The sequence below is a fragment of the Anas platyrhynchos genome, chromosome 27, assembly GCF_047663525.1.
Source record: "Anas platyrhynchos isolate ZD024472 breed Pekin duck chromosome 27, IASCAAS_PekinDuck_T2T, whole genome shotgun sequence".
Lineage (NCBI taxonomy): Eukaryota > Metazoa > Chordata > Aves > Anseriformes > Anatidae > Anas > Anas platyrhynchos.
In genome coordinates this window covers 5,079,250-5,085,741 of record NC_092613.1, presented here as the reverse complement: position 1 = coordinate 5,085,741, position 6,492 = coordinate 5,079,250, and the positions used below count along the sequence as shown (strand labels likewise).

The 6,492-nt window shown below is 64.2% G+C and overlaps 1 long non-coding RNA gene across 2 annotated transcripts; it reads right to left on the bottom strand.

Moving 5' to 3' along the window:
- Window positions 1-407: 407 nt before the first annotated feature.
- Window positions 408-2,066, bottom strand: LOC139999604 (uncharacterized). Of its 2 annotated transcripts, none has more exons than XR_011805065.1 (3): window positions 1,795-2,066; window positions 1,204-1,298; window positions 408-787 (listed from the first exon to the last, which is right to left on the bottom strand). It is a non-coding gene; the product is annotated as an uncharacterized lncRNA (long non-coding RNA). The 2 variants fall into 2 exon arrangements; XR_011805066.1 differs by having other exon boundaries at window positions 1,848-2,066.
- Between the last annotated feature and the right edge of the window lie 4,426 nt (window positions 2,067-6,492).

Here is a 6,492-nt window from a genome sequence, read left to right as displayed (position 1 = left end):
CTGAGCTGCAGCTGAGCAAACACAACAGGGAGGAGGCAGCGGTGGGGTGGCGGGGGTCCCACGGTGCCTGTGGCTGGGGGATAAACCCCGCTGCCAGGCATCCCCTGTGCCTGCTGGAAGGGCTTCCAGGGGTGGCACGGGCTTGGTACAGAGCCCACACGGGCAGGGGACATGCAGAGAGCACGCAGACACCTCCTGCAGGGGACACCCTGGGCACGTCCTCGCTGGAGCGAGCGGTCACATCACCGTGGGCTTCATGTGAGCAGCCTGGGCTTGGCCAGAGCTGTTGGTGGGCACGGGGCTGGGCAGCCTGCCCCTTCCCCAGGTCCTGCAGAGCCATCGGCTCGGGGGCGATGCTGGAAGGGAGCCCAGGAGGCCACCACCTGTGCCTCAGTGTCCCTGCAGCCCCAGGCTTTGCGACACAACCAGGGAGCAGGGCAGGGGGAAGCAGCGTAAACGAGAGGTGGAGGTGGGGAGGAGGCGTTATCTTCCCCAAAAAACCCCGCTGCAAAAGGGCATCGCTTCTCTGATCCGCCACCAGCTCGGGCTGTCCCCATTCACTTCCCCTTGGTGCCTTCCAGGTGTTTTAGCAGCCCCCAGGCTTTTGCCCCCCGCTCCCCATTCCCATGCATTTTTTCTCCCGTGCCCTGCGCCCACCTGGTGCGTTTTCCTGGCTCCTACCCCATCCCATCCCATCCCATCCCATCCCACACGGGCAGTGGTACCCAGCACCCAGCCCGGCTGCACCCCAGCAGGGTTGCCTCAGCACCAGGGCACCACCAATTACCTGGAAAAAAAAGGCAAAAAAAAAAAAAAAAAAGGCAAAAAAAAAGTGAATAATTGAATTTTTCAGGTCCGAGCTCTCCAAGCCCAGCTCCCTTGGCCGCGTGGCTGTGCCCCAGCACCCTGGAGGGACGCAGCCCCCCACAGGATGCTCGCTGCCCCCTGTCCTCCCCGCTCCCCCCCCAGGGGCTCTGCTCAGGGCCCTGGGGGGGCTCCGGGGGCTGCAGCCACAGGGGGGCCCCCGGCAGCCGCTGAGAGACCGGAGGCTGGAGGGGGGGGGGACGCATTGGGAGGGCACCCACCCAAGGGTGCTGGGGCTGGGGGGGATGGAACCGCACCCAAATTAGCCCGTTAAGCCCTTCCTGCCCGCAGCAGGGCCAAGTGGATGAGGTTTTAGGGGTAGGAGCTGCGTCCCCTCACCTTGGCTGGCACTGGTGGAGCCTGGGCCAACTTGGGGCATCGCGGTGCCGTGTCCTGGATGTGGCCACCTCCCGAGAGCTCGGCAGCAGCTGAACCTGCAAAGTGGGGTCCAAACAGGGTATGCCCACAGCTCCCAGGGGAAGGCACCCACTGGATGGGTGCTATCACCGAGGGTGCGGCCGCTGGCCTGGAGAAAAGCCCCCCCAGCAGGCTGCTGTGTGGTTTGGGGTGAGCTGGGGGCTTCTAGGAACCATCTCTGGGCACTTGCTGGGGCCAGCAGGGAACTGGGACAGAGCCAGCGTCATCCCCATCACCTCTCACTGCCTGGCACCAGCCGTGTGCTCGGCCAAAGTGGCACGGAGCAAAGCCACAAACTCTCCAGGGCCGTCACCTCCCTGTCCCCAAACTCCAGCAGGTCCTCCCTGCTGCTTTCTGCTCCCACTGTCCCCGGGGGAATTTCAGGACCTCTGAGACATCCCAGCCCCAGCTGCCTGGGCTGCTCCCCACTTCCACACCACCCCCTTCAGGGAGCAGCAGGACCCAGGGGCTGGGACATCCCCGCTGCCCCCTCAGCATCCCCCCGTCCTCCACCTTTGGATGCTGGCCAAATCCCCGCTTTGCTGGCCCCCGGGGCATGCTGGCACCTTCCCCTGCCCAGGAAATGCTGCGCAGGAGCCAGGCACTGCTGGTGACATCGGTGCCAGTCACAGGGACGATGCCCAGGGCGATGTGCAGCCCGCAGCTCCCCGGGGAATCGCATTCTCCGAGCGGGCATTGGGGCTGGGCTCATAACGGCCCCCTTTGTGCCGGCGGGAGGAGAGGTGAAGCTTTGACGTCAGCCCGGGAGGAATTCCTTAATGCCATTCAGGCCTCCCTCGCCCGCCTTGCTAATTGCGTTTTATGTAATAGCTGCAGCTGGGCTCCCAGGCTGCTCTGAGGCTGGGAGGAGGGGGCAGCGGGGGCCCAGCTGAGCCCGAGCTGCCAAAAACAGGGACCCCATGGGGCGAGCACCGCAGCGGAGCCAAGGCGTCCTCCCCTCCACCTGGAGCAGCTCCTTCCTTGGGCTGCAGCCTTCCCCTCTGCTCCCCACTTGGGGTTGATTTGCAGCCCTCGTGCTGCCCGTGCCACCCAAAGGCACCCTGGGGTGCTCGGCCCCGCGGTGTGGGTGCTCGGGCAGGGCTTGGTGCTGCGCTCTGCCTCCTGTGGTCAGCACAGCGAGATGGCAAGAGGCAATGGCACGAAATTGTTTGGGGATCCAAGGGGTAATGGCAACTACCCCTTAATGGAGACAGATGAGGCGCTGATTTCTCTCGCCAGGTTTCCAGCCGCACAAACCTTGGAGAATAAAATCAAGTATTGGACAATTTCAAGTATTATGGAGCTCCCAAAGGTCCCCACGAGATCCCCGTTGCTCCGGGTGCTTCTCTGCGTGCCCAAGGAGTGCCCGAAACTGCACCGGAGGCTGCTCCCTCGTGCTGGGACCTGCCGAGCACCCGAGGCGCTCGCCCTGTGTTTCGGGATGCTGCTGGCATTGCCTCACCCCGACTTGTGTCACCCCAGCACAGGGGGACTCGGTGGCTCTGCCTGCCTCAGGAGCCTTCCTCCCGAGGAGGAGGAGAAGAAAAAGGAGGAGGAGGGGGGCCGGGGGCAGCTGGCAATCAGCAATGGGAAAGACGGCGGGACCCCAGACGTCCCCTCCCCCTGCCCGCTGGCTTGGCCAAGCTTAGGCTGTAAAAAGAAAGAGCTGGTACCAAGGATAACATGCCTCGCATTCCTGCGCTGTCTCCGGGGGAATTTCGCCTGATCTACATGAAAAATACTCGCTGCCCCCCGCCTCCTTCCCCCCGAGGTCAAAGTGTCTGGAGGAAAAATTTCCGAGCGGAAAGGCTTCAAGCGGGGCGCAGGGGAGCCACCGGCGGCGGGCTGGGGCGCTCGGGTCTCATCCTGGTGTTGGTGGCCAGTGACACCAGTGGCACGGCTGGTGACACTGCCACCGTGGCCAGCACCCACCAAGGCTTCAGGAATGGGAGATCCCAGCTGCCTGTGGCTCTGTCCTGATGCCCTCGCTCCCATCCTGCTGCCCTCGCCCAGCTCAGCACTGGGGGATTTCTTCCTTCTCCCACCTGCGGCCCCCTCTCGGCTTTCCCGCAGCCGGGGAAAGGGGACAATAACCATAAAAGCTTTGAATTCCCAGCCTGTGAAGTTTGCGGGCTTCCTCTCTCTTTCTTCTCCGCCGCCCTGATCTATCGCTCGCACCTGCGCGGGCGGCGAGGGGACCAAACATCAAAAAAAAAAGCCACAAAGGCCGGGGGCTGCAGGGGGCTCGCTGCTCAGCCCACATTCCTCCCCTGCCGCCCACTCGGGGATTTATTTTTCAAGCGTCCCCAGTGCATCGGGGTGCCCGTCCCGTGCTGGGGGGCAGCGGGCAGGGAGCGAGGGGAATGGGGCAGCGGCGGGGAGGGATCCGCTGCTGGCACCGGGAGCCAAAAGCGCTCAGCAAAGCCCCATTTCCTCTGAGTCACCGCAGTTAAAACCTCAACCTGTGAGCCCCAAATCTCACCGTGAGCTCATGCAGCCGCCGGCGGGGGCGGCGGGCAGGCAGCCCCGGTGGGAGCTGAGCTCCGGTGCCGCCTGCCCACGCCGTAACCTTGGTGCCGTGCCGGGAACCGGCTGCTTTCAGCCTGTTGCAATCTGTCCTCGGGCTCTAGGGCAAGGCAGAGGGGTGAGCAAATCCCCTCCAGGCGCTGCCGTCACCCTGCAGGCTGCCACTTTCGCCCTCCCAGAGCTGCTGCCCTTGGCTGGAGGCTGGGGCCCGGCTGCACATCACCTGCGGGCTGCCCAAAAGTCATTTTGGCACCCGTCGGGCTCGCCACGGGGCAGCTCCCGGTGACACCGAGCTCTGGAGGTGATGCAGACCCAGCAGCCGGTGCCTGGGGATGGAGAGCACGGGGAAAGCACCGGGACCGTGCCCCATTGAGCGCCGTGGTGCTGGGCACAACCCCGCAGGATCCGGCCCCTCTTAGGCTCCTGGCCAATCTGAGGATTTAATTGCGCATTTAATAATAAATCCATTTCTGGGGTTGGGGGAAAGAAAGGCGTAGGGAAGCAAATGAAAAGGAATTTAATTAAGGGCAGTGCTGGGAATGTCTCTACCACAATAAAGATAAGAAGGATCAATTGCTTCTTCCTAGGATCAAAGAGAGGGCTGGAGGGGGGGAAGCAGGGCTGGAGGGAGGGTACAAAGTACAGCCGAGGGAGGGGAAGGCAGGGAGAGAAAGGCACACAAGAGAAAGTGAGAGAGAGACAGCGAGATAAGATTAGAGAAATAATTGATGCTGCAGATCCCCGGGGGCCACCGGGACCCGCAGGTCGGCCAGGGCATGCTGGAGCTGCTCGCGGGGAGGTGGGAGAGGGGGCTCCATGCTCCGTGCTGCCCAGCAAGAGGAGGAACAGGGGCGAGGAGCTGAGGGCTGGGGCTGCTGGTGCCACCCCCCCGCTGCTGTGCCCTCACCAACACCGCTGCGCCCAGCTCTGCCTGCTCCGCTTCCCACTGGCGATGCAAATCCCGCAGCTTTCCCAGGCTTCGGGGCTGGCAAATCCTCCGGGCAGGAGCTCTGCAGATGGAAGCGGAGCTGCTTCGCCCCTCTCATCACGGCTCTGCCCGATGAGATGCCTGTGGGACACAGAAAAGTGGCAGAGGTGGCTCTCACAGGACACGACTACAACAAGGAGAAGGCTCAGGGTCACGTTTCCCCTGGAGGCTCTCTGGCAGCTCTGCTGTCCCCATCCCCGTCCCCATCCCCGTGTCCCTGGGCACCCTGCCCCACCACAGCCACCTTCCTCCGGCCCTTTGGCCACTCTCAGAGCATCTCCCATGGACGGGGCACATCTGGGGCGAAGCCGTGACACTGCAGGGACTCAGGTGGCCCTGGGGACACCGAGGGGCGCAGCACCTTCTGCCACCTCTGCGGCACCACGATGGCCCCCCCGCAGCACCAGGACAGCCCGGGCAGGCGTCCCTCTGCCTGGGCATGGTCCCAATGTGCAGGGGGAAGGCACAGCCTGGCCAGGCCACCCCCCAGCACCATGGGGTGCACGTCCTGGCTTGAGGATGCTCAGCCCTTGTCTCGCAGGGGAAGGAGAGCGGGGCTGCGGGAACTGCAGGGGAGGGGGGTTCCCAGCCCGTCTGGTCGCCTACCCATGCAAAGAAGCACCCGGACAGGTTTTTGGGGAAGGGCTGCAGCTCTGGGTCCCAGATTTGGGAGGTTGGTGCCCAGCCAAGCAAGGCAGCTCGGCGGATCCAGCTAGGCACCGCTTTGCATCTTCAGGCACCCGAGTAACTGTGGGACTCCGATTCCCCCGGGTGTGAAACGGGGCCGCTGATACCCATCTACCTGCAGGACCCACCACGGAGCTGCCGGGAGCCCCGGTTCTTGCTCACGGTGTTTGCATAGGCTGGAACGCCGTTTTGCATGGGCTGGGACGCCCCTGCCACGTTACAAGTTCCCCGGAGCAGGTTCCCCACCCGGCTGGGAGCGCTGCCCTGCGTGTGAGCGGCGCTGAGCCCGAACCCAAAGCCGCCGCCTCCGGAAAAACGGGCTCCATCCTCACCTGGGCTGCTTTTCGCAAGGAGCTGCGCCCTGAAAAAGCGGCTCAGCCGGCTGGGGTGGCAGCCTGGCAGCGAGACAGCACCGGGCTAGGACACGGCCCCGCAGCAGCCGGGCGGTTGAGCCAGCGCAGCTCGTTCGCCGCATCCAGGCGGGAGCCCCGCCAGCTCTGCGCCTGCTTTGCGCACGCAGGAAGAGTTTGAGAAGCGTTTGGGGTTTCGTTGCTGTATGGTGGCTGTCCCTACAGCCGTGCCCGGGCTCCCCCATGCTCAGCAAGGGGCGGGCAAGCTGCACACTGTTGGGTTTGCAGGTCCCACGAGCAATTTCTGCAGCTCATCAGCTGATGGCCGGGGTGAGGGGCGAGCCAGCGGCAGGCACGATGCAGGGGGAGAACCCCACAAATTATGGGTGTGAAAGGGAAGGGGACAGCCAGGCAGCCCCCCTGCTGCATGCTGAGCTCCAGCAGTGCCAGCAGAGCCAAGCACCCTGCCCTGGACCCCCTGCACCCCCTCCTCCTTCAGCATGGGGACCGTGGGGCACCCTGCTTGGGGACATCCCCCCGGCACCTCCGCTCCTGGGCCCCAGCAGGGTCTGGGGTCACATTTTTAGGTCTCAGGGTGGGATGAGTTGAATAAAGGCCACAGAGCTGCACCATTCCTTGCGCTCCTGGGGAGTGGGATCA